Below are 22,884 nucleotides of genomic sequence, written 5' to 3'. Positions count from 1 at the left end.
ACGTGAGTCCTTCGTCATTACTTGTTATGTTTACGAAGGTATGTCTCTCTTAACCTTCGTCCGAGACTCATTATTTCCCGAAGGGATATAATGCTTCGAAGGACGAAGGACCCTAACACTTAACACTTTTTATGTTGCCTTGTTCTTAACTCTTAGAATTTGAGAACAAGTCCCCAACACCAGCATCATCAACCTTGCTGACCATTCCTATTTGACCTATCACTTGGAGTCGAGAGAAAAAGATACAACAAGATGTGCACACACTACTTTATGAATTTCAATTAAATACTAATGAGAACTTTATGCTACCTAAGTCATGTATGTTAATATGGCTTAGGTTCACCTAAGAGAAAGGATAGAACATATCAAGGGCGAATCAGAGAGAAGAGCTATGTTCGAGTCAATCCAGCGCGACAGAACCGTCCAGAAGAAATAGTCATATCTTTTGATTCCCAAATGCTATGAAGTTTCTTTAGGCATGCTATACATGTTGAGAAAGCTTATCAAGTCAGCTTTCCAATGCATCTAGCCCCACACCATTTGGAGACTCCTAGGAGAAGTTATTATCAAAATACTGAAGGTTGTGCAGAAGTCAAACAGCCACGCGGAATCAGCTCTGCAGATCTCCCAAAGAGACCCCTTCACATTAGCATGTTAAAATATTTTCTTTCCGTGTTTATACCTATCTATATCTAACACTAGTTGTTGCTAGTATAAATAGCCACATATGTCTATGATGTAAGACAACTTTTGATAACCCTTGACGATTTGATAATCCAAGTGATTAGTGTAGTCGAGCTGCTGAGTGCTTACTCTACCCTTGTTCTTCCTGGACTTGTGAATAGATTCCTCTAGGATCCACTAGTTCATGCCTTGCAAGTTCTAGTATGGCTCCTCGCATTGTGTGGATTAGCTCCGGTTGTGGTTCTGCGGTCGTTTGGAGATCGAGTCAAAGTCTACGCGGTTTCAGTGTCTCTCTCCCCCGTCGCTTGGTCACCTCCGACCTTGATCAGGTATAGAGTCTATTACCCGTTGTTCTTCAGCAAATTTACCTTGTTATTCTGTCACCTTTATAGCCAACCATCATATTATCAACCTACTGCCGTGAAGATCGGGCCACCCTAGTACCGAATATAACTCGGTACCTATAATTAGTGCATATGCTTTTGGTTCGTCAACCTCCACCAAAAGGCGGGGGGCATATGTTGAGCACAGAAATGTCCAGGCAGACGGTTTGGCCCTGAGGCCAGACGGTCCACGGTCCGGACTGTCCACCATAGCGGCACGGACCATCCACGCGAGCATAGAATCAGTTAGGGTTCTAGATTTCTTGCGGGATTTGTTAGCTAAACCTGTAGGATTAACTCGGGGACCGACTTGTAACGGGTCCAAACCTCCTCCCTTTATATAGATCAAGGGCTATGGCCGATTGAACTCTCCACAATCGATACAATCAAATCTACTTATCAATCTTACCTTTTTGCACCATTCTTCCAATTCCTATGAGTAGGAGTAGTTTAGCCTTAGATTTAAATCTAATTTAGTCTTCCATAACAATCTTTCTTCAACTCTACGCCGATTAAAGGAACACCAGGTGGCCTGCCGACCCGGAGCAACACCTTGGAACTCTTCCCCTCGATGGGATCTCTCCCGTTGTGAGTTCTAGAGTTCTTCACGAAGAAGAAGACCCTCTACGCTATCATGGACCGTCCGGCCTCAGGCGCGGACCGTCCGGAAGTGTGTAGAGGAGGATCCGCTCCTGCACCTAGGTCGTGGACCGTCCGGTCCTGTGTCGCGGATCGTCCGCGCCTCCGCAGAGAGCACCGCTAGGTGGTTCATTCCAGTGTTTGACGCCCAGATCGGCTCCAACAATTACAACTTGTGTATATGTGTGAGATATGTTGGAGTATAATAATCTTGTTTTTTTGAAATGGCATTTACATGAATACGACAACTCTAGTGATAGTGATGAGGATACCGAGGTATTTATGTGTATTCATTTGGCAGGATCACAGTGTTGACAGGAATCCAGCTAGAACGTCGACATTGAGTGAATGGGATGGTTGAATGAGACGGTAAACACTCCGGGTGAGTGTCATTCATAGCTTCATATGAGCAAAGAGATATTTATGGTGACAAGCTACAACTTACAAGCTTCATTGCATGTGAGCACAAATGATAGCCTAGTTATTTTCTTATCCGTTTGTGGTGGCAACGAGTCAAATAGAAGAAGTCAAAATCGGTTCAAGCGTTCAGGTGAAACAATTAGTAGAAAATTTGATGTGGTCCTAAATGCTATATGGCTATGGGAAAGGATTTCATAAGGCCAACAAATCCAAATTTTGAAGAATAAGAGATGACAGAAGAGCTTGCCCACACTTTAAGGAATGTATTGGTGCACTTGACAGTACGCATACGGGTATGTCTTTCACTAGATGACCAGGTAAGATATATTGGAAAATTTGGAACACCTACGCAAAATATTTTGGTTGTATGTGACTCCGACATGCGCTTTACTTACGTGTCGACGGGGCAACCAGGATCTATGCATGACACAAGTGTCCTATACAGTGCAATAAAAGTTGATGAGAATTTCTTTCCACATCTGCCTCGAGGTAATGAGTCTTAAATGATTTTCCATAATTTGCACTTTCAATATACAAGTACAATAACTTGTTTCCTTCTCACTTGTACGAAAGTATTGTGTCATCGATGAAGGATATCCTAACCGTCCTAGTTACTTAGCTCCATATAAAGGTGAAAGATATCACATGCCCAAATGACATAGAGGTATGGAACCTACAACTCCCAAAGAAAAAACCAATCGGGTTCATTTATCAATCCTTAATGTTATTGATACATCATTCGGAGTACTAAAAATGAAGTGGCAAATTCTATACGACATGCCTTAGTACTCCGTGTACAAGCAGAAAAAGATTGTTGTTGCTACAATGGTCCTCCATAATTTCATACAGGAGCATAGGACTGAAGACTTGGACTTTGTTCCGTTTGACCATGATCTTGAATTCTTGATTATGTTACATCATTCCCAAAAAGGTAAAACAAATTCGCGATAGGCTCCGATGGGTTTACGACCATGCCTAATGTACCAACTATGAATGTGTTCTGTGATGTGCTGACCACTCAACTTCCTCTTACTTGGAATTAAATTTGTACCATGTCCAAAATTTACATACACTCATATACATTTTATAAATTATAAATGAATACTTGATGTTATGAAAGTTGTCGTCATATTATTTGTGTACTCTATATATATGGCATGTTTGTACAAAAGCTACATGAAAATGTAACGACCAATAGAATAATACATGTATGTTCCTCAACAACATATTATTTGTGTACTCTATATGTATGGCATGTTTGTACAAAAGCTACATGAAAATGTAACGACCAGTAAAATAATACATGTGTGTGTTCCTCAACAACCGAAGCATGTTCCTCCAATTGTATTATACATTTGTGTGTTTATGTCCTACCCTAAAGAGGAAATAATATATACAAACAACAGGTACACTAATTTGTTTTCATGGTATTTCAAAAGTTGGCATCCCAACAACACACCAACGATCAACGAGTCCACCAAGACATCAAAGCCCACTAATTATCAAGGGTAACAAAGGAAACTCACATAAATTAATTGTATTACAAAAGCTAAAGTCCATAGAAAAGCCGAACACTCTTGTAACCTGCTTTAACAATTTTATGAAATCGTTTTATGGTCAATATGGAAAACTGAATCTATAATTGTTGAAGCGGGGCTCTCCCAAACATGCCATTAAGGGCTTGTTCGGTTATTCCTATCCCTTGTGGATTGGATGGGATTGAAAAAAATTATGAAAGATTTTGACTTATTTGGGATTGAAACCTATCCAATCCCACCCAATCCATATGGATTGAGAGCAAAATGAACAAGCCCTAAGTTGGCTCATCCATAGCCCTTCGGATGATCACCCACAATAATCTAAAAACGACTCCATCAAAGAGTTCAAATAAGCCAGAGCTATATTTTTTAAAGAGTGGGACCCTAGAAACGTGGCTTCTCTTGATGTTGGAGAAACAGGCTTTGTCTTGGTAATTATTATCATTAACAGTGATTATGATAATAATCATGATGTGTCTTGGTAATTATTATCATTAACGATGATTATAGTAATAATAATCATGTCTCATCATTCTTACACTGTGGCCAACATTATGTGTGTGTTTGGTTGAGTGGAGAAGAATGGAACAGCTCCATTCTTATTTTCTGGATGTTTGGATTTCAATGAAAAAGGAATGGAGCGACTCCTAGAGTCTCCATATTAAAATATACCATAAATAGTTGAGATGCTCCGCTCTACCAAAACGATTAAAGGCAAGCACTCACCTTTCCCCCTCCCCTCCACACTCATATGGCTCTCCAACCAAACAAATAACAGAGTGGCTCTGCTTGTTGGAACCTGCTCTCCTGGGCAAGTTGATCCAATGGAAATGTAGTAGTATTTGCAAAGTTTAGCACGGAATGCCAAAAGCTTCATTGATCTCTCCCTGCCTAGGCACTGTACGGGGGTATTTATAGGTACTCGAGGGGGCGCCCGTCCCTATCAAAGACATTCCTACCCTCGAGTACCTGGTTTATCCCTAGAATATTCCCACAAGGGGAGGTTACAGATAGTCATTACGGTAAACTTTATTACAGACATGGCCCTTATTACTCCTATCCACCCGGGGGCCGAATCACACATGGGCCTCCCCCGCTGGTGAGGGAGCGGGAGGTCCGCAGACTTCGGCAGGGCCTTCGTCTTGTCTTGTGCGGACGAAGGGGGTCGAACAGGCCTCCATCCGATTGACGCCCTCGGCCTGCTCTGGTGGGTTCTGTAGACTCAGCCTTCATCTGTGCAAGGCAGGGACGAAGTCGTAGAGTGAAGGGTGGCGTGTTCGCCTTCGCCCCAACATTTGCCCTTCGAGGGACCAGTTCAACTAAGTCAGCAGGTGCCAAAGATCACTGTAAGATGGTGAAGACGCTGCCCTCGCTCGAAGTGGTCCCATGGGGGTTTTTGAAATGTGACCGTTGATGGACGTGTTACTGTTGGACTGCATGTTTCCCGAGGCATCGCGTCGCGCCTATAAAAAGCCGACTGCGGCCGAGCCTGTTTCCGGCTTGCATTGGCGCAGTAGAAACCCTAGCTTTTGTAAACCGCTCGCCTGCCCTCCTTGCTCTCCCGCTTCGGAAATCTGGCCCGCATCAAGAAGACCGCGCGCCGCCGCCGACGGTACGTTGCAATGTCTTCTTCCTCGTCTGCTACGAGCGCGTCGCCGGCCGTGACGTCGTCCGAGGAGACCTTGAGTGATTTGGCGGTTATGGAGTTGCAGCCTGGCCATACCATGGAGTTTGGTACTTCGAGGATTTCCTCGGTCCACATGCTGGAGATGCAGTGGCTTGGTTACTTTGGCGACGGTGTCGGGCATGCACTGGGTGCGGAGGAGGTCCCCGAGCCAAAAGGCGAGTTAGTGGTTTTTGAGGCCTTTTTTGTGTCCGGTCTTTGCCTCCCGACACATCGATTCGTGGTGGAGGTGTTGTGATGGTTCGAAGTGTAGGTCCACCAGCTGACGCCCAACGCCGTGGTTGCACTGGCGAAGTATGTCTGGGCAGTTACTTCGGTGGGCAGCCGTCTGTGGAGGTCTTTGCTAAAAATTATTGCCTGCATTGGCAGAAGAGGAAGATAGGAAATAAAATAGCACAATTCGGATCGTGCACCTTTACGCCGAGGACTGGGAAGACCTCGGCTGAAGTCGTGGAGATAGCCCCTTGTGCTAGGAACAAGTGGGGCAACTGGTGGGATTTTTGGTTTTATGTGGCCCCTAGTGACGTCGAAGACCTGCCCAGCTTCCCTCCGGCCATTCTGTGCTCACACTTCTATGTGGCGTTTCCTCAATTCGAGGTGGCAGAGGAAGACGAGGACGAAGGGGCCCTTCAATATGCTGCCCGCTTGAGTAGCGGGCGCGACTTGGTTGAGGAATTTATCGCCTATGGAGTGTGGCCCTTGGCACATGGCTGGTTACTGGGCGAAGTGTGCCCCCATCATATACCGACCCTGGGCGACCGATTGGTGCGAAGTCCTACTTTTGTGGTGGATTTACGTGGTTGAAACCTGGCCGTGTTTGTGCGTGAAGTGGAGGCCGAGGCCACAAAGATTGTAGGAAAGTATGTGTCGAAGACGGAGACTCTGAGGAGCTGGGATATCCGCGGTTCAAATGTTAGGTTGAACCGTGTTTTTGAGTTGATCCGTCTGCCATATGCCGGCTACCCGGGAGACGACGATGTCGATGCTGTTGTCCGCCGGGGGAAGAAGGTGATGACAACGGCCGACGAGGGCCCTTCGCGGGGAACATCGCCGAGCACGACCGCCAAAAATAGGAAATTAGGTACAACAGCTGAGGGGTCGAGGGCGTCTAATCGTTTTGCTGTGGATTTGTTGAAGACCTGCACGGTTCCCGGGGAGACGATGTCTTCGCCCGAGCTTCGGGAATCTTCTGCGCGAATGCTGAAGGTTATCGGGGGTCGCTGGCCTAAGAATGATCGATTCTCTAGGCTGTCGGCGAGGAAATGTTTACATCTTGATTAGCTCGTGAGATGAAAATTTTTCCCTTACGGATGGAATGTTCGTGTTGTTGTATCGGCAGTGATGGAGAAGGATCGTCAAGACGCGTCGTGGAAACGTCGGGCGTTCGCTACGGTAGGGGATCCGAGGCGCAAAGTCAAAATGGCGCAGGCGAGCGTGAAGCATGCCGCCCCTGGCGCCAGCATGCCTCCGCCTGGCGCGCCCGGCGCCAGCGTGCCGCTTCCAGCCGCGCCCACCCATGAGAGAAGGCCTCCCTCGCCGCCGCACGCTGATGAGGCGGCGATGGGTGGCGCCGATGTCTCCATGGATATTTCCGTGGATGACTACCTTGTGGGCGGTGTCGCAATATTCGACGCCCACATAGGGCGGGGTCCTACTGGTGAGTTTTTTTTTAAATTACGCGTTTCTGACGTGACCATGATGTAGGAACGGAGTCCGGGCAACTGGCTGTTGTCCCGGCGCCGACAACAGCTGGTCCGGCGACCATGGCAAGCGTGGCGAAGGGGTCTTCGCAGAACCCGTGGTCCAGTTCTGCGCCAGCGGCGAAGTTGCCTCGTCCGCTGTCGCGAAGGACGTGGCCGCCTCAGTTTCGCAGCAGCTGAGACACATGAGTAAACAGTGCTTCTGGAGTTTATTTCTCTTCCATGGCTCCGAATTTGATGGTTTTTGCGCTAGGCGGCCGTCTTCGCTGACCACATTGCGTCGGGGGCGTTGACCTCGGAGTTTTCTGCCAAAAGGCAGCGACTCGAGGGGAGGATTGAGCGCCTCCGAACGCAGCATATGGAGGCAGTGCGAGACAAGTCGGCGGCGGAAAATAGGAGCCACAACCTGCTGGAAAAGCTATCGGTGGCGGAGGCTGAAAAAGAGGACCTCAGCCACCGGCTTGCGGTGGAGAAGGAAGATGCAGAAAAAGCTCGCGCAGAGGCCCAGGCTGCCCGTGCTGAGGCCAACCTCGCCCTCAAGCGCGCCACTGACGCGGAGTCGGGGAAGAGGAGTCTGCGTGGCTATGTGGACAGAGCGAAGGCCACCACCCGCACTGGGGTCGACCGAGCACACGCATTGCTCGTGGATGTGTACCGTCAGCTTGGTGCGCGTACCGCCCCCTTCGACACATCCGGCAAAGAGGTGGGCCTCTGCTTCCTCGGGTGGCTGCAGGAAGAGCTGGAGTTAGTCCCATCCATCATGACGGGTCTCATGTCCTTTGCCTCGCTCATTACCTGTGAGGGGGCTGCGAATGCTTTGTCCCGTGAGGGATGCAGGCATTTCGAGGTCTTTGACCGGGCAAACGAGGACTTCGACCGTGGAATCTTCCAGGTCGAAGATGAGGTACTAAAGCGGTCCGCTGGGGCGCTTTATGACAGGATGTGGGGCCCTCACGGTCGCGATACTGTCCGGGAGAGGTCTGACCGGCCGCTGGAGCAGGTGTGTGATTGTTTTTTTCCTTATGTTTTTTGCTAGTGCTGTAGATGGCGAATGATGAAGAAGTCGACGACTTCGATGGCCTGGAAACCTCGGTGACCCGGGCAGAAGATGCTAGGACGGGGGTTGAGCAACCGGCGACACAAACCGGCCCTGGCGAAGACCCTCCAGTGGCGGCTGCACCGGAAGGCGAAGACCCTCCAGCGGCGGCTGCACCGGCTGGCGAAGACCCTGCAGCATCGGCTGCTCCTTCGCAGGTGGCGGGGTCGTGTTAGGGGCGTTGGGTTTTAGGGCTTTATTTGTGTGATACTGAAAGTTGGTTGCTGCGCAGGTTCCGACGTCCGAGCCTACGCAAGCAACCCCTACTGATGATATTAATTTTGTGGCGTCTGCGAATACAGTGCCTGATAGTGGAAATTTGTCTGGTTCTGAAACTGAGTCTTGGTCATCAGATGGGGGTGAGTTTGGGAGCTCGTTTTCGTGGGTTGAGGAGTCTTCGGATGAGGATTTCACGGCGGAGTCCTTGCTGTAGCCTGAAGCACGCGAAGTGTCTGTTCCCTCGGCTGGGGTGATGCCCGAAGAGCACCACCGACGAAGGGTGGTGTTGAAGCACAATGTTGGCGAGATGTCGCGAAGTGGGAGGCATCGACAGATGGGGATGGAACGGTCCCGTCTTCGGCTAGATCGGGGTGGCCAGCGGGATTTGCTGTCATCGACGTCCGAGACGTGTATTGGGGAGGAAGATCTGCGGAATCTTTTTGAGGGCGAAGAGTTGAAGTTGATGTTGTTTAATTTTTGTGTGGCAGGCCTTATTCCGAAGGCTGAGCCAATGTAGCAAGTTTGCTGCCCTCGCTCTCGTGTTGCGGTAGTGAGAGAAAACGCTGCCCTCCCCTAGCTCGCAATAGAGAGGGAGGGCATCAAGATGTTATTTGTATTATTTGTGCAGTATGGTCGGCGGCCCTTCGCTGTGTGTATGTACACTATGAAGACATGTTGTGAAACGGGATGGGGACCTCACTTTCCGTGGTGATGTTGGACGTTTATGACGCGTACTTGGTTGCATCATAGGTTGCTTTAGTTTGATCATGTCAGACAACATAGACTTCGCACCTTGAAGGTGATAGTACTTGACATTTGTGCCATTAGGGTGATGTCATGTATTCGTGCATTTCTGGCTGCACCCTTAGGCGACTTTTGCTCGGATGTCTTGTAGTAGAGACTTTGTATCGCGCACTTGTTGTGCATGTCCGGCTGCACCCTTAGGTGGCTTTTGCTCGGATTTGTCTTATAGTAAAGACTTTGTGTTGAGCACTTGTTGTGCATATCCGGTTGCACCCTTAGGCGGCTTTTGCTCGGATGTCTTTTAGTAGAGACTTCGTATCGCGCACTTGTTGTGCATATCTGTCTGGGTGGTCCTTACAAGTACTAGGTCCCCTTCGTTGAATTCTCTTGGGACGAGGGTGTTGTCGCTCCATGCTTTGGTCTAGACCTGATACTTGTTGAGGGCCTGTAGGGCGAGGACACGGTCTCCGTCGATGAGATCTTTGGAGGTTGGCTCGTCGACGTCGGGGACGGCTGATTTGTTTGTTCGAGGGGACCCGTGCTTTAACTCTTGCGGCGTCATTGCTTCGGATCCATACATCAAGCGGAAGTGTGAACCCGGTTGCTCGGCACTCTGTCGTATTCAGCACCCATATGACTTCGGGTAGTTGGTCTGTCCATTTGCCCTTCTTGTCGTCAAGGAGCCTTTTCTTGATGGTGCTAAAGATTTTGCCATTGGCGCGTTCGACGACACCGTTGGATTGTGGGTGGTATATAGAGGCGAAGACAGGCTTTGTGCCGATGGATCTACAGAATTCCCTGAAGTCTTGGCTATCGAACTATTTGCCGTTGTTGATCGTTAGTTCGGACGGGACTCCGAAGCGGCAGACAATGTTTTGCCAGAAGAATTTTTAGGCGGTCTTCGCTGTTATCGTGGAGACTGCCCTGGCCTCAATCCACTTTTTGAAATATTCGACGGCAATGAAGGTGAACTTTAGGTTCCCTTGAGCCGTTGGCAATGGCCCGACGATGTCCAGCCCCCAACGTTGAAGTGGCCATGTGTGGGTGATGAGCTTGGTGAATTGCGAAGGGTTGTCTGAGCGAGGGGAGAATTTTTGGCACGCCTCGCATGACCTAGTGACTCGGTTGCCCGTGCAAATTATCGCGGGCTAGTAAAATCCTTGACGAATCACCTTGGTTGCGAGGGCCCTAGGTCCTGAGTGTGAGCCGCAGGTTCCACTGTGGACTTCGCAGAGGATTGCTAGGCCTTCAGTTTTGGTTATGCATTTAAGCATAGGCTAGCCGGTGCCCTTTTTTACAGCTGACCCTCAACTATTGTGAAGTCCCTGCTCCTGTGTTTAAGGCGTTTGGCCTCGTTGCGATGGTAGGATGGTAGTGGCCCTGTAGGTATATTGTTATTGGGGCCCGCCAGTCTTCGGCCATGATGAGGTTGACGATTCGGTGGCCTTCGGCGTCTTGAGTTATTTGCAAGCCTTCGGGGTTGCGGACGGCTGGCGTGCCGATGACGTGGTATAACACGTCAGAGGGCAGGGCCTCGCCCTTGGCTGCTGCTTTGGCCAATGTGTCGGCCTCTTCGTTCTTGTTACGATCGACATGCTACAGGGTGAAACCCTTGAATTGTTTCTCGAGGCTGCGGATGGCGGTGAGGTATTGCATTAGCATGGGCTCCTTTGCTGAGTACTCCTTTTCGATCTGGCCAGCGATGAGCTTGGAGTCTGTCCTGATGATGCATGTGGTAACGCCGAGGGCTCGTAATTTGTGAAGTCCCAGGATGACGGCTTCGTATTCTGGTATGTTGTTAGTGCACCTGTCGGACTCTAAAGCAAAACTGAGGTGTGTGGCGTATCTGTACTTGACGCCGGCGGGTGATGTGATAAGCGCAGCGGCGCCTGCCCCCGCATGGCACCATGCGCCATCGAAGTGGATGGTCAAGACTATTTCCGAGGGTTCTTGCTGTGGCCCCGCGGGTCCTGTCCAGTCGACGATGAAGTCCGCCAAGACTTGTGACTTGATTGTTGTTCTAGGTTCAAAGGTGATGTGGTACCCGGATAGTTCAGCTGCCCATTTGGCAATTCTGGAGGATGCCTCCGGGTTCCTGAACAATTCTCCTAGACCCCTGTCTGAAGTGACACGTACTTTGAATGCCTCGAGATAGTGTCGTAGCTTGCGCGAATCCATGACCACTGTGTATGAAATTTTCTCGAGTTCGGTTATGTTGCACTTGGAAGCCGTTAAGACTTCAAAGACGTAGTACACTAGGCACTGCTGACTTTTGCCATCTCTGTCCTACTCTTGGACCAATGTTGCGCTGACTGTGCATGGTGAAGCCGCAATGTAGAGAAGCAGCGGCAGCGAAGGGTCGGGACTTGTTAGCGTTGCTAGGTCAGACAGGTGTTGTTTGAGTGACTCGAAGGTCGCCGCCTGCTCTAGGCCCCAAGCGAAGTCTTTTGCACCATGCAATGTTTTGAGGAAGGGTAGGCTTCGCTCAGCGGACTTAGAGATGAATCTGTTCAGGGCCGCCAATCTGCCTATCGGTCGCTTGGACGTCCCTGGTGGACTGCGGAGGTGCCATGTTGATGATCGCTTGGATCTTAGTTGGGTTGGCCTCAATCCCTCGTTGCGATACTAGGTAACCAAGTATTTTCCCCTCGCAAACTCCGAAGACACTTCTCAGGGTTGAGCAGGAGTCATGTGTCACGCATGTTGGCGAATGTTTCTACGAGGTCGGCCAGGTGATCCTCTTTGTTTTTGCTTGCGATGACAATGTCGTCTACGTAAGTGAAAATGTTGCAGCCAACTTGGCTTTCAAGGACCTTCTTGGTGAGGCAAGAAAAGGTTGATCCGGCGTTCTTGAGTTCCTCTGGCATTCGTACGAAACAGTACGTGCCGAAGGGTGTAATGAAGCTTGTGCTTACCTTGTCCTCCTCTTTCATGTAAATCTGGTGGTACCCCGAGAAGCAATCAAGGAGGGACATGACCTCGCAGCCTGCTACGCTGTTGACGATTTTGTCGATTCGTGGCAAGGGGAAATTGTCCTTGGGACAAGCCTTATTGAGGCTTGTGAAGTCTATGCACATGCGCCACTTGCCACTCTTCTTCTGCACCATGACTACGTTGGTGAGCCATGTAGGATAAACGATTGGCTCGATGAATCTAGCTTCCAATAGGCGATGCACCTCGGCCTTGGCTGCTTCAGTTTTCTCATCGGACATTTTTCGCAGTCGCTGTTTTTTTGGGCGCACCGAGGGGTCCATGCTCAGGTTGTGCTCGATGATGGAGCGGCTGACCCCGACCAGATCGAGGGCAGACTAAGCGAAGACATCCTTGTTTTGGGAGAGACAAGAAAGGAGTTTTTCCTCGTCTCGCGAGGTCAGGTCTTCGCTTATTATTACCGTTTCCTTCGACGGTTGCTGGGTCGAGGGGTACCGCCTTCGTCCCATTGTTGCTTTGGAGCTGCGCTTTGACTTTTTTGTTTTCGACTGGGCGATTGCTTTTGAAGCCTTCGCTCTCTGTTGTGAGGCAGTGTACGTTTCATTGCCCTGGAACGAAATCCCTTTCAATGTTGTGCGCTATCTGCTGGTCGCCGTAGACGGTGATCACGCCCTGCGGGCCTGGGATTTTCATACAGAGGTAGAGTCCATGAATGGCCGCCTCAAATTTGTTGAGCGAGCCCTGCCCCATTATGGCATTGTATGGGTAGACCATGTCGACAATGTCGAAGGTGACCTGCTCACTTCGCGCATTGGGTGCCACGCCAAATGACAGGGGGAGCTCTATCTTGCCAATGGGGAAAGTTCCCTTGCCGCTGAAACTGTAGAGGGGATTATCCGCAGGCTTGAGGAGGCTATGGATTATTCCCATGCGATCGAAGACATGTAGAAAAATGATATCAGCTTGGCTGTTGTTGTCAACCAGCACTTTGTGTAGATCCCATCCTACTACCATGCAGTTGATCACCATGGCGTCTGCGTGTGGAGCACTGCGCAATTCAACATCCCTGGCGTCGAAAGTGAGCGGTACGTGGGACCACTTTGTTTGCACCACTGGGCCGGTAAGAGCGACATGGTTCACACTTCGGTAGTGCTCCCTTTTCTGCCGCTTTGTGTCGAAGTCCATGCTTGATCCCCTAGTGATCATGTGGATGACTCCGTGATATGGTGGCTCTGCGAAGTCTTCTTTTTTGGGTGCTTGTGGTGGGTGGATGTGGTGTGGAGGGTTTGGGTTATGCGGAGGCGGTTGCGGTAGAACCTACACCTCTTGATGCTGCTGGTAAGCATGGTTGGGTGGATGCTGGATTTGTTCGTTGTGGTATGGTTGTTGATGATGGTAAGTGTGTGCGACAACCCTCTGGTTGTCGGCTGGTTGAGCTCTATACATTCTGTCCCTAGTGGCATTGGTCTCCGGAAAGTCCCTTGTTGGGTGCGTGCAGTCTTCGCCGTGAAACAAGCAATAGAATCTGTGCGGCTGTTGTGCCCGTCCGCGACCTCTTCCTCTTGCGTCATTGTCGCGCCCTTGGGGGGTATTCCTGGTGACGGGTGGCCTCTCCAGCTGGGTGCTAATTGGTTATGTTGTGCACCGGCTAATGATTGCAATTGTCCCGGCCGGAGTATGCCTGCGCCGGCCTGGTCCAGGTTCTGCTGGACTGCGGAGGGTCCTTGGGCTTCCTCTGAGATTCAACCTTGCGTTGATGGAGCTCCTCAGACCTGGCATACTTCTCAAATAGCTGGTATAGCTCCTACAGGTTCTTGGGTGGGTCCTGGATGCAATGACTGTACAAGACACCTGCCCGAAGACCACTGATGGCGTAGTGGATCGCAATGTGATCGTCAACTGATGGCAGTTGTGATTTGAGCGTCAGGAATTTTCTGTAATATTCGTGAAGAGTTTCCTTTTCCTGCTGCTTGCAGAGGGATAGCTCGGCGAGGGCGTCTATATCGGGTGGTACCCTTGGAAGTTGAGCAGGAACTTGTCGCGAAGCCCTTTCCAGGACTCGATGGACAATGGCGGTAATCTGGTGTACCAAGTCAAGGCTAGGCCTTCGAGTGCGATGATGAAGGACTTGGTCATGGTGGCGTCGTCCCCTCCGGATGATGCGACGGTGACCTGGTAACTCATGATGTACTGGGCCGTTGTACTTGGGGTAGGTGTCGGCCCTGAAGTTGGTGGGCCAGGGTGATGCTTGGAGCTTGTTGGCTTCTTGTTCTCAAATGCTTCGAGTTAAGAACAAGGCAACATAAGAAGTGTTAAATGTTAAAGTCCTTCGTCCTTAAAAACATTATGTCCCTTCGGATATAATGAATTCTGGACGAAGGTTACAAAGGAAAAGACCTTCGTAAATTTGATAGATGAAGAAGAAAAACACATATATGAAATACGAATAATAATACAAATATTATCATCAACTTATCTTTATTATCAAATTCGTAACAATGAATTGTAAATGTACCTTCGGATTGATGAAAAGTAAAGGTACAGGCGTGATGCAAAAAGCGAATGCCAAGTCAGCGTGAACAGTACGGGAGTACTGTTCATCTATTTATAGGCGCGGGACGCAGCCCGTGTAGAATTACATTAATGCCCTTTACATTTATCAATAACTCTATAATAATTCTTCGAGGTCTAATTTGGCTTTTCATCTTTAAGTCGGTTCCTCTTTTCTGCCGTCATACCGAAGCTTTTCTGCACATAGCTTCGTGATCATCTTATCCTTCGTCATGATCGCCTTTCGTCCCGCTCAAGCTTCGTCTTGACCAGACACTTGTATACCCGTAACCTGATTCCGAAGATACCTGTTCACATATTTCACATGGAAAACATTGTCAAATCATGTTTTTGAGGACCTTCGGAAGACGAAGGCCCCCAACAGTAGCCCCTCGCAATATTAATTTGCTGTAATGATAAATTCATATTGCGACATGGACGAAGGCTTTAAGTCGAAGGTCCGAAAAAACACCTTCCCTTTGCTAGAATAGCAACAGTCATTGACAAGCGGGACCCTCCAGTTTTCGACGCACTGGGTGTATAAATAAGAGCTCAACACGATTTTATTTGGCACGCTCTCTTGCCATCTGCTCTTGCTCAACCAACTTTTAGCCTGTGCGCAACAACACTTGCTTGGCTTTTTAAATTTTTAAGCTTCGGTTTCGAGAGCATTTTCTCAGCGTTTGCGAAGATGTCTGAAGATAAGAAAACTGTTGTTGAATCGAAGCTGAGCCTTTCTGAGGAGATGCATCTTGGCTTTCTTCAGTCAATAGCAAAGACCAATACGGAGAAGATCACTAGGGAGACCTTGGAGGGTTTATCTGAAGATACTGGTGACAGTGACAGTTATGATGTAGAAAGTGGGGGTGAAGACTCCGAAGATCGACCGTGGCGACCAAGTCACACAGTCTTCGGTAAATCGAGCATTAAGCAGAGTCATCTTGATACCATGAAGGGAAGGTATTTTCGAGACATGTCTATTGTGAGGGCAGATGATGGGGAGAAAATTGTGCCTACTCCCGAAGAGAATGAAGTCGTAATCTTCCGAAGCTTCTTGAAGGCTGGACTGCGATTTCCCTTGAGCAACTTTGTTGTGGAAGTACTGAAGGTATTTGAAGTCTACCTTCACCAACTTACTCACGAATCAATCATAAGGATGGGCATCTTCGTCTGGGCCGTGAGGAGCCAAGGTTTAGAACCAAATGCAAAAAGTTTCTGTAATATACATGAGTTATTGTACAAGACGAAACCTTGGGGTAAAGAGCAGTATCACAACAATTTTGGCTGCTATAGCTTCGGTGCTCGATCTGGGTCAAGTTGTCCCGTGCCAACCTTTCGGAAAAGATGGCCCGGCAACTGGATGACAGAATGGTTTTATGTGAAGAATGATTTAAAAACTCGGGAAGATATTAAAGGTATCATTATGCGCCCTATTTGGCAACGCTTCGGCCTTCGGAGGCCGAAGGTGGAGATGGATGAAACAGCCGAAGAATGCCAAAGAGCCTTCGGCGCAGTGTGCTCTTTTATTGGGACAAGGGATTTAATGCAAGAACACATTGCCTTCAGAGTATGGCCACTTGTAGATAACTGGGAAATGCCGAAGGAAACCGTTAAGGAACCTGACGAAAGTGGACTAGTCAGGCTAAAATACACATTCAAGTACGGAGATAAGTTCGTTGAGCCAGATGATGACTGGCTAAAAAGCATTGAGACCGTAAGTGATGAATTGCTTCGGGTATACTCAAAGGCCAAAGATACTGCATTATCAGTGGCCTTCGGAGGCCGAAAGAAGAAGAGGCTCAACCGAGTATTTGACGCAATTGGGTTTGTCTACACCGACTACCGTTATCCAGCGCGGGGTCAAAAAAGAAAGAATACATCTTCTGCGAAGGAAACTGCTTCAGCCGCTCCTAGCGAGCCAGCGCCGAAGAGGAAAAGGGTAAAGGTTCTCACACATCGGACACGTTATATTGAACCGGCCACAGTGCCTGAGTTTGCCGGTGAGACCTCTTCGGCCACCGAAGCTAAAGAACCAACTCCGCTGCCAAAAATCGAAGAGCTGGCCGAAGTGCCAGCAACAGAAAAGATAGAAGAACCGAGGACTGAAGAAACAAAAACATCAGAAGTCTTAAGTCCTCCAGCAAAAATCGAGGTAGTAAAAAGCCAAAAGGGTCCAGCAGTGACCCTGAAAAGAAAAAGGATGGTTAATGTGCTGGATGTTTTGGAGACAATTAAGTCTTCAAGCACAACTCCGAAGAAAACTGTTGAAACTTCTGAAGTGCATACTGAAGCCCTTGTTGCCGAAGCTTCAAAGCAACGATCTGAAACCGAAGCTGGGCCTTCAGAGCCCACCAAGGTAAAACCCTTGGAAGCTGAAGAAACAAAAATGGCAGAGCCAACTTTGGTTGAAGAAACTGACACTCCTGCCCCCGAAGCATCCTCCAAAGCCCTCGATTATATTGTACGACATGCTTCGGGAAAAAGATTATCTGAAGAAGAGATTTTAGAGGCTAATCACTATGCCCGAGAATTGAAGTATCCAAAGGGGGCCTTAGTATTCAATGGCACAGACGAAGATGACTTCTTATACTGCCTCCCAGACAACAAAGAATTATCTGTCTACCGGGAAATGGCTAGAAGTATGGGGTTCCCGAAGCTTGAAGGTGGCCTCTGCGCTATGACAAAGGACGATCTTGCAGATAGCCTTGCATATAATAGTCTGAAGGTATGAAAATTGTATATTTGGAAATTTATAATTTTTGAATTATTCTTTTATTCTTATACTAATTCTTTTCATATAGGGTTTAATACTTAGCAACGCTTTGAGAGCGCAAAAGAATGCTGAAGACGAGAGCTATAACATTGCTTTTAACAACCTATGAACAGAGGTTATTAAGCTAAGAAACAAAGCTTTGGAAAAATATAAAATTCTGCTTACATTGGTGGATAAGATAAAGGAAGACGAAGCTGCTTCTAAAGCTCAAGCTGAGGCTCAGAAGCGCGAAATTGAAGATCTTCGGAAACAGTTAGCCAGAGCTAAAGAAGAGCGCATACTTGAAGAGACGAAACGAGAACTCAGCGATCAGTGGGCAAATCATTTAGAAGGAAACGTTGAAGAGCTTCGAGCATCCAAGAAAAGGTGCTATGATAAATCTATAGAATGCGCTAAGAAAATAAAAACTAGCTTCGCCAGCGTTGGCGCATTCTCGAGCGAGGAAAACTTCACAAGGGGTAACCCCGAAGGCCCGATTGAATGGATTAGTCACGAAGTTGAAGCTTTTGAGGAAATTTTGAATAGCCGCGGAGACATATGTGCCTTTTCGGGTGCCAGAGGGATTGCTACTATTTTGGAGAGGAAAGGCTGTGAGCATGTGAAATCTTTAGCACAATCCGAAACTGCCTTATCCTCCGAAGATATAAAAGACCCCTCGGCCGAAGCAAGCCTGGTCGGTGGAAAATTTTTCACCGACATCTGGGACAATGGCGGCCGGGAAATGGCCCAAGAAATTATTCAAAAAAGCGAAAAAGGCATTCATGATGCTAGAAAAGTAGCAGAGGCTGCTGAGAAAAGCGTAGAGCCCGAAGAGCAAATAGGTATTAATTAGTGGTTTTTGACTCTTTGTTGTAATTTTTTGATTTCGAACTTGTTAATGGTTTGTAATAGTAATATATCCGTATCTTCTCCTCCCTCAGAACCTGCTGAGCTATCTCTGGGCCCCCACACGAAGGGGGATGACGAAATTAGACAAATGGCTGAAGCCATAATGGATAAAGTTGTTGATCAGCTTCTAAACGAAGCTGCAGAAGTAGTCTTAAGGGAAGATTAGATGCCGCTGTAAAAACATTTAGATTGTAATGCTTGTTGAGAATCATGTGTAATATTGTGCAACTTTGGATGTAATATATATTAGTTGTTTATAATTCTATTCTTTACAATGCATGAAACATTAGAAACATACCGTTTTTGAGCCTTTGGCGAAAAAACACCTTCCCTTCTTTTCATGCTTCGTAAATAATATCCGTTCTCTCATAAAATCAGTAACCAATCCTCGTAAAATCAATAATCAATAGATCTTTCCATTTCAGAGTGTTGACGAAGATATAACTCTCCAATGGCTATTGTTTGTGTCGTGTCACTATTTCTTCAAAACGATCTTCGGATAACAATTTTGAGACCCCCCTTCTTTGCGTTGTTGATGCACTATGATGTATGATGTTATGCTATGCAGATGATGTAATGATGTGATGTTATGCAAAAATGATATTTGCCGAAGGTCGATATCTATTTTTCACTGTAAGCCTCCCTTATGAGCTTCTTCGCCTTTTACTTCAGCGGAATCAGCGTTTATTTTTCGCTGTAAGCCTCCCTTAGGAGCTTCTTCGCCTTTTACTTTCAGTGGAATCAGCGTTTATTTTTCGCTGTAAGCCTCCCTTAGGAGCTTCTTCGCCTTTTACTTTCAGCGGAATCAGCGTTTATTTTTCGTTGTAAGCTCTGCATTCCCTTCGGAACGACTTTTGAGCAGAAAACTTACACTGCGCTCCCTTAGGAACGACTTTTTACTGTTTCGAAGAAATTGCACTGCGTTCCTTAGAACAAATTTTTGATAATTCGAAGGTCCTCCGTGCCACCATAAATTCTTATGCTTCGGTAGCTCAAGCCTATGGAGAAGATATATTTTTATTATGGTAAAAAGCGAAACTGTTACAAGAGATTGAAAAACGATAAAAGACACTTAAACTTCCCATAATTGTTTCTTACTAAAAAGAAAGTAATACTGAATGCAAAAATGAAAAAGCTGCTGTCGAGGTAGGATATTTGTCAGTAAATGTGCTTCGACTCTGGCACAGTGCTGTTGACTGTGCGAGCTTCGGACTCCTCTCTGAAGTCCCGCTGGAGGTGAGTATGCTGACTCCCTTCTGGCTGCTGACCTCGTTGTGTTGGTGGTGGCGGTGGAGGTTGTTGCCAAGATGCTTGGGGTTGGCTTGCCGAAGCAACAGAAGCTGCAGGGTGATTGCCTACATATTCTGGAATGTAAGGCGAATGGTACGAAGCAGTATGCATGACCTGCTTCGGCTGACTCTGTTGTGCTGCAGCTTCTGCTATCTCCTTTTGCTTCTGGATGGTAACATGGCACATCCTGGTGGTATGGCCCTTGTCTTCACCACAGAATAGGCAGTAAATTTTTCTTGGCTGATCCCCAAATCTTCCCCCGAAGCCTCTGGCGCCTCTGCCCCTTGGCGCTGGCGGCCGGAAAGAGCTTTGCTGCTGCCCCGAAGCTTGCGAGGAGTATTGTGGCCTTTGTTGTTGACTCCCTCTATCATCAGTTTGAGTAGAATTGTGAATTGACCTGACGTGCCTCGGATGGAATCTTCCTCCGAAGCCCCTGGTCATTTCAGAGAACCTGAATGCTTCCTCCCTTCTTTGGCGAAAGTCATTGTCAGCTCGAATATACTCGTCCATCTTCTGGAGCAGCTTCTCCAAAGTTTGGGGAGGCTTCCTGGCAAAGTATTAAGCTGAAGGTCCCAGCCAAAGTCCCTTAATCATGGCTTCAATGACAATTTCATTGGGCACTGTTGGTGCCTGTGCCCTCAGACGCAGGAACCTTCGGACATACGCCTGAAGGTATTCCTCGTGGTCCTGGGTGCACTGGAATAAGGCTTGAGCAGTGACCGGCTTCGTCTGAAACCCTTGGAAGCTGGTTATCAACATGTCCTTCAGCTTCTGCCATGAAGTGATTGTTCCTGGCCGAAGAGAAGAGTACCAGGTTTGTGCAACACTCTTGACGGCCATGACGAAGGACTTTGCCATGACTGCAGTATTGCCACCATACGAAGATATGGTTGCTTCATAGCTCATCAAGAATTGCTTCGGGTCTGAATGACCGTCGTACATGGGGAGCTGGGGGGCTTGTAAGACTGGGGCCATGGTGTAGCCTACAGTTCTGTTGAGAGAGTAGAAGCATCATCAAAAGCAAAATTTCCATGATGGAAATCTTCATACCAGTCATCCTCGTTGTAGAAGCCTTCCTGATGAAGCTCTCTGCGCGGAGGCCTTCGGTTCTGGTCATCTTGAGCAAGATGACGAACTTCTTCCGAAGCTTCATCTATCTGCCTCTGTAGGTCAGCTAGACGAGCCATCTTTTCCTTCTTTCGTTGAACCTGTTGATGGAGCATCTCCAAGTTTTGGATTTCTTGATCCAAATCATCCTCCGGAGGCGTCGGACTGGTGGCCTTCCTCTTCTGGCTTCGGGCCTCCCTAAGAGAAAGGACATCCTGATTGGGATCCAGCGGCTGCAGAGTGGCAGCCCCTGTGGCTGAAGCTTTCTTCGGCGGCATGATGAAGGTGATGCTTGCCGATGGTGTTCAAAGCTCAAAAAATGGACGTGAGTTCACCGGAGGTGGGCGCCAATGTTGGCTTCTTGTTCTCAAATGCTTCGAGTTAAGATCAAGGCAACATAAAAAGTGTTAAATGTTAAAGTCCTTCGTCCTTAAAAACATTATGTCCCTTCGGATATAATGAATTCTGGACGAAGGTTACAAAGGAAAAGACCTTCGTAATTTCGATAGATGATGAAGAAAAACACATATATGAAATACGAATAATAATACAAATATTATCATCAACTTATTTTTATTATCAAATTCGTAACAATGAATTGTAAATGTACCTTTGCATTGATGAAAAGTAAAGGTACAGGCGTGATGCAAAAAACGAATGCCAAGTCAGCGTCTGTTCATCTATTTATAGGCGCGGGACGCAGCCCGTGTAGAATTACATTAATGCCCTTTACATTTATCAATAACTCTATAATAATTCTTCGAGGTCTAATTTGGCTTTTCATCTTTAAGTCGGTTCCTCTTTTCTGCCGCCATACCGAAGCTTTTCTGCACATAGCTTCGTGATCATCTTATCCTTCGTCATGATCGCCTTTCGTCCCGCTCAAGCTTCGTCTTGACCAGACACTTGTATACCCGTAACCTGATTCCGAAGATACATGTTCACATATTTCACTTGGAAAACATTGTCAAATCATGTTTTTGAGGACCTTCGGAAGCCGAAGGCCCCCAACAGAGCTGCAGAGACAGAGGGCTTCGCTCATCGAGATAGTTGATCCCCCTGGAAAGCGGCGGCTGAGGGAATGAAGGGACCGCGTTGGAGTTGGAATGGGTCTTCGGCTTGAATGTATTGATGGTGAGGCGGTTGTGGCGCGAGGGGTCCGCGCTGCAGGTTGAATTGGCCTTCGCCTTGCATGAGTGTGATCTCTTGCTCTAGCTCTCAAGCTTTCTGCTCCTCATCTTGTATCATCTGACGCACCTTGGCTTGCATGGTGACTCGTTGGCGCTTGGCTTCGAGGATTTCTTTCTGCTTCTACAGGTGGTTGTTTTTTATGCGCAGAGCTCGCAGCTTTAGCTGGTCTTCGGCTGAGATGCCGATGACTTCGCCTTCCTCTATGGTGTCTTCGCCCCCTGGTGGTGGTGCTTGTGGTGCGCCCTCAGAACTGCAGGTGCGTACAGTGCCGTCGGGGGTGGGGTGGTCCTGGCGCTGTCTCTTGCTGTTGACAGCGTCATCTTCGAAAGCCTCTTGGGGGTGGTGTCTGTGAGGGCCTTGCCTTTCTTTTCCACCAGCAGTGCTGTCTTTGCCACATCGTCAATGGATGGGGCAGCCTTCGAATTTTCTCTCTTGGGGGCCATCGCGGGTTGTTTTTTCGTAGCACGGACGGTGGACGCCAAATGTTGGAACCTGCTCTCCTGGGCAAGTTGATCCAACGAAAAAGTAGTAGTATTTGCAAAGTTTAGCACGGAATGCCAAAAGCTTCGTTAATCTCCCCCTGCCTAGGCACTGTACGGGGGTATTTATAGATACTCGAGGGGCCGTCCGTCCCTGTCAAAGACATTCCTACCCTCGAGTATCTGGTTTATCTCCAGAATATTCCCACGAGGGGAGATTACAGACAGTCATTACGGTAAACTTTATTACATACATGGCCCTTATTACTCATGTCCACCCAGGGCCCAACTTTGTGGGCCGAATCACACATGGGGCCTCCCCCGGTGGTGAGGGAGCGGGAGTTCCGCAGACTTCGGCAGGGCCTTCGTCTTGTCTCGTGTGGACGAAGGGGGTAAAACAGACCTCCCATCTGATTGACGCCCTCGGCCTGCTCTGGCGGGTTCTGTAGACTCGGCCTTCGTCTGTGCAAGGCGGGGACGAAGTCGTAGAGCGAAGGGTGGTGTGTTCGCAAGGCGGGGACGAAGTCGTAGAGCGAAGGGTGGTGTGTTCGCCTTCGCCCCAACACCG

This window comes from Zea mays, chromosome 6, assembly GCF_902167145.1.
Source record: "Zea mays cultivar B73 chromosome 6, Zm-B73-REFERENCE-NAM-5.0, whole genome shotgun sequence".
In the NCBI taxonomy this organism is placed as follows: domain Eukaryota; kingdom Viridiplantae; phylum Streptophyta; class Magnoliopsida; order Poales; family Poaceae; genus Zea; species Zea mays.
The sequence above is the reverse complement of the archived record's forward strand: the minus strand, read 5'-3'. Positions refer to the sequence as shown.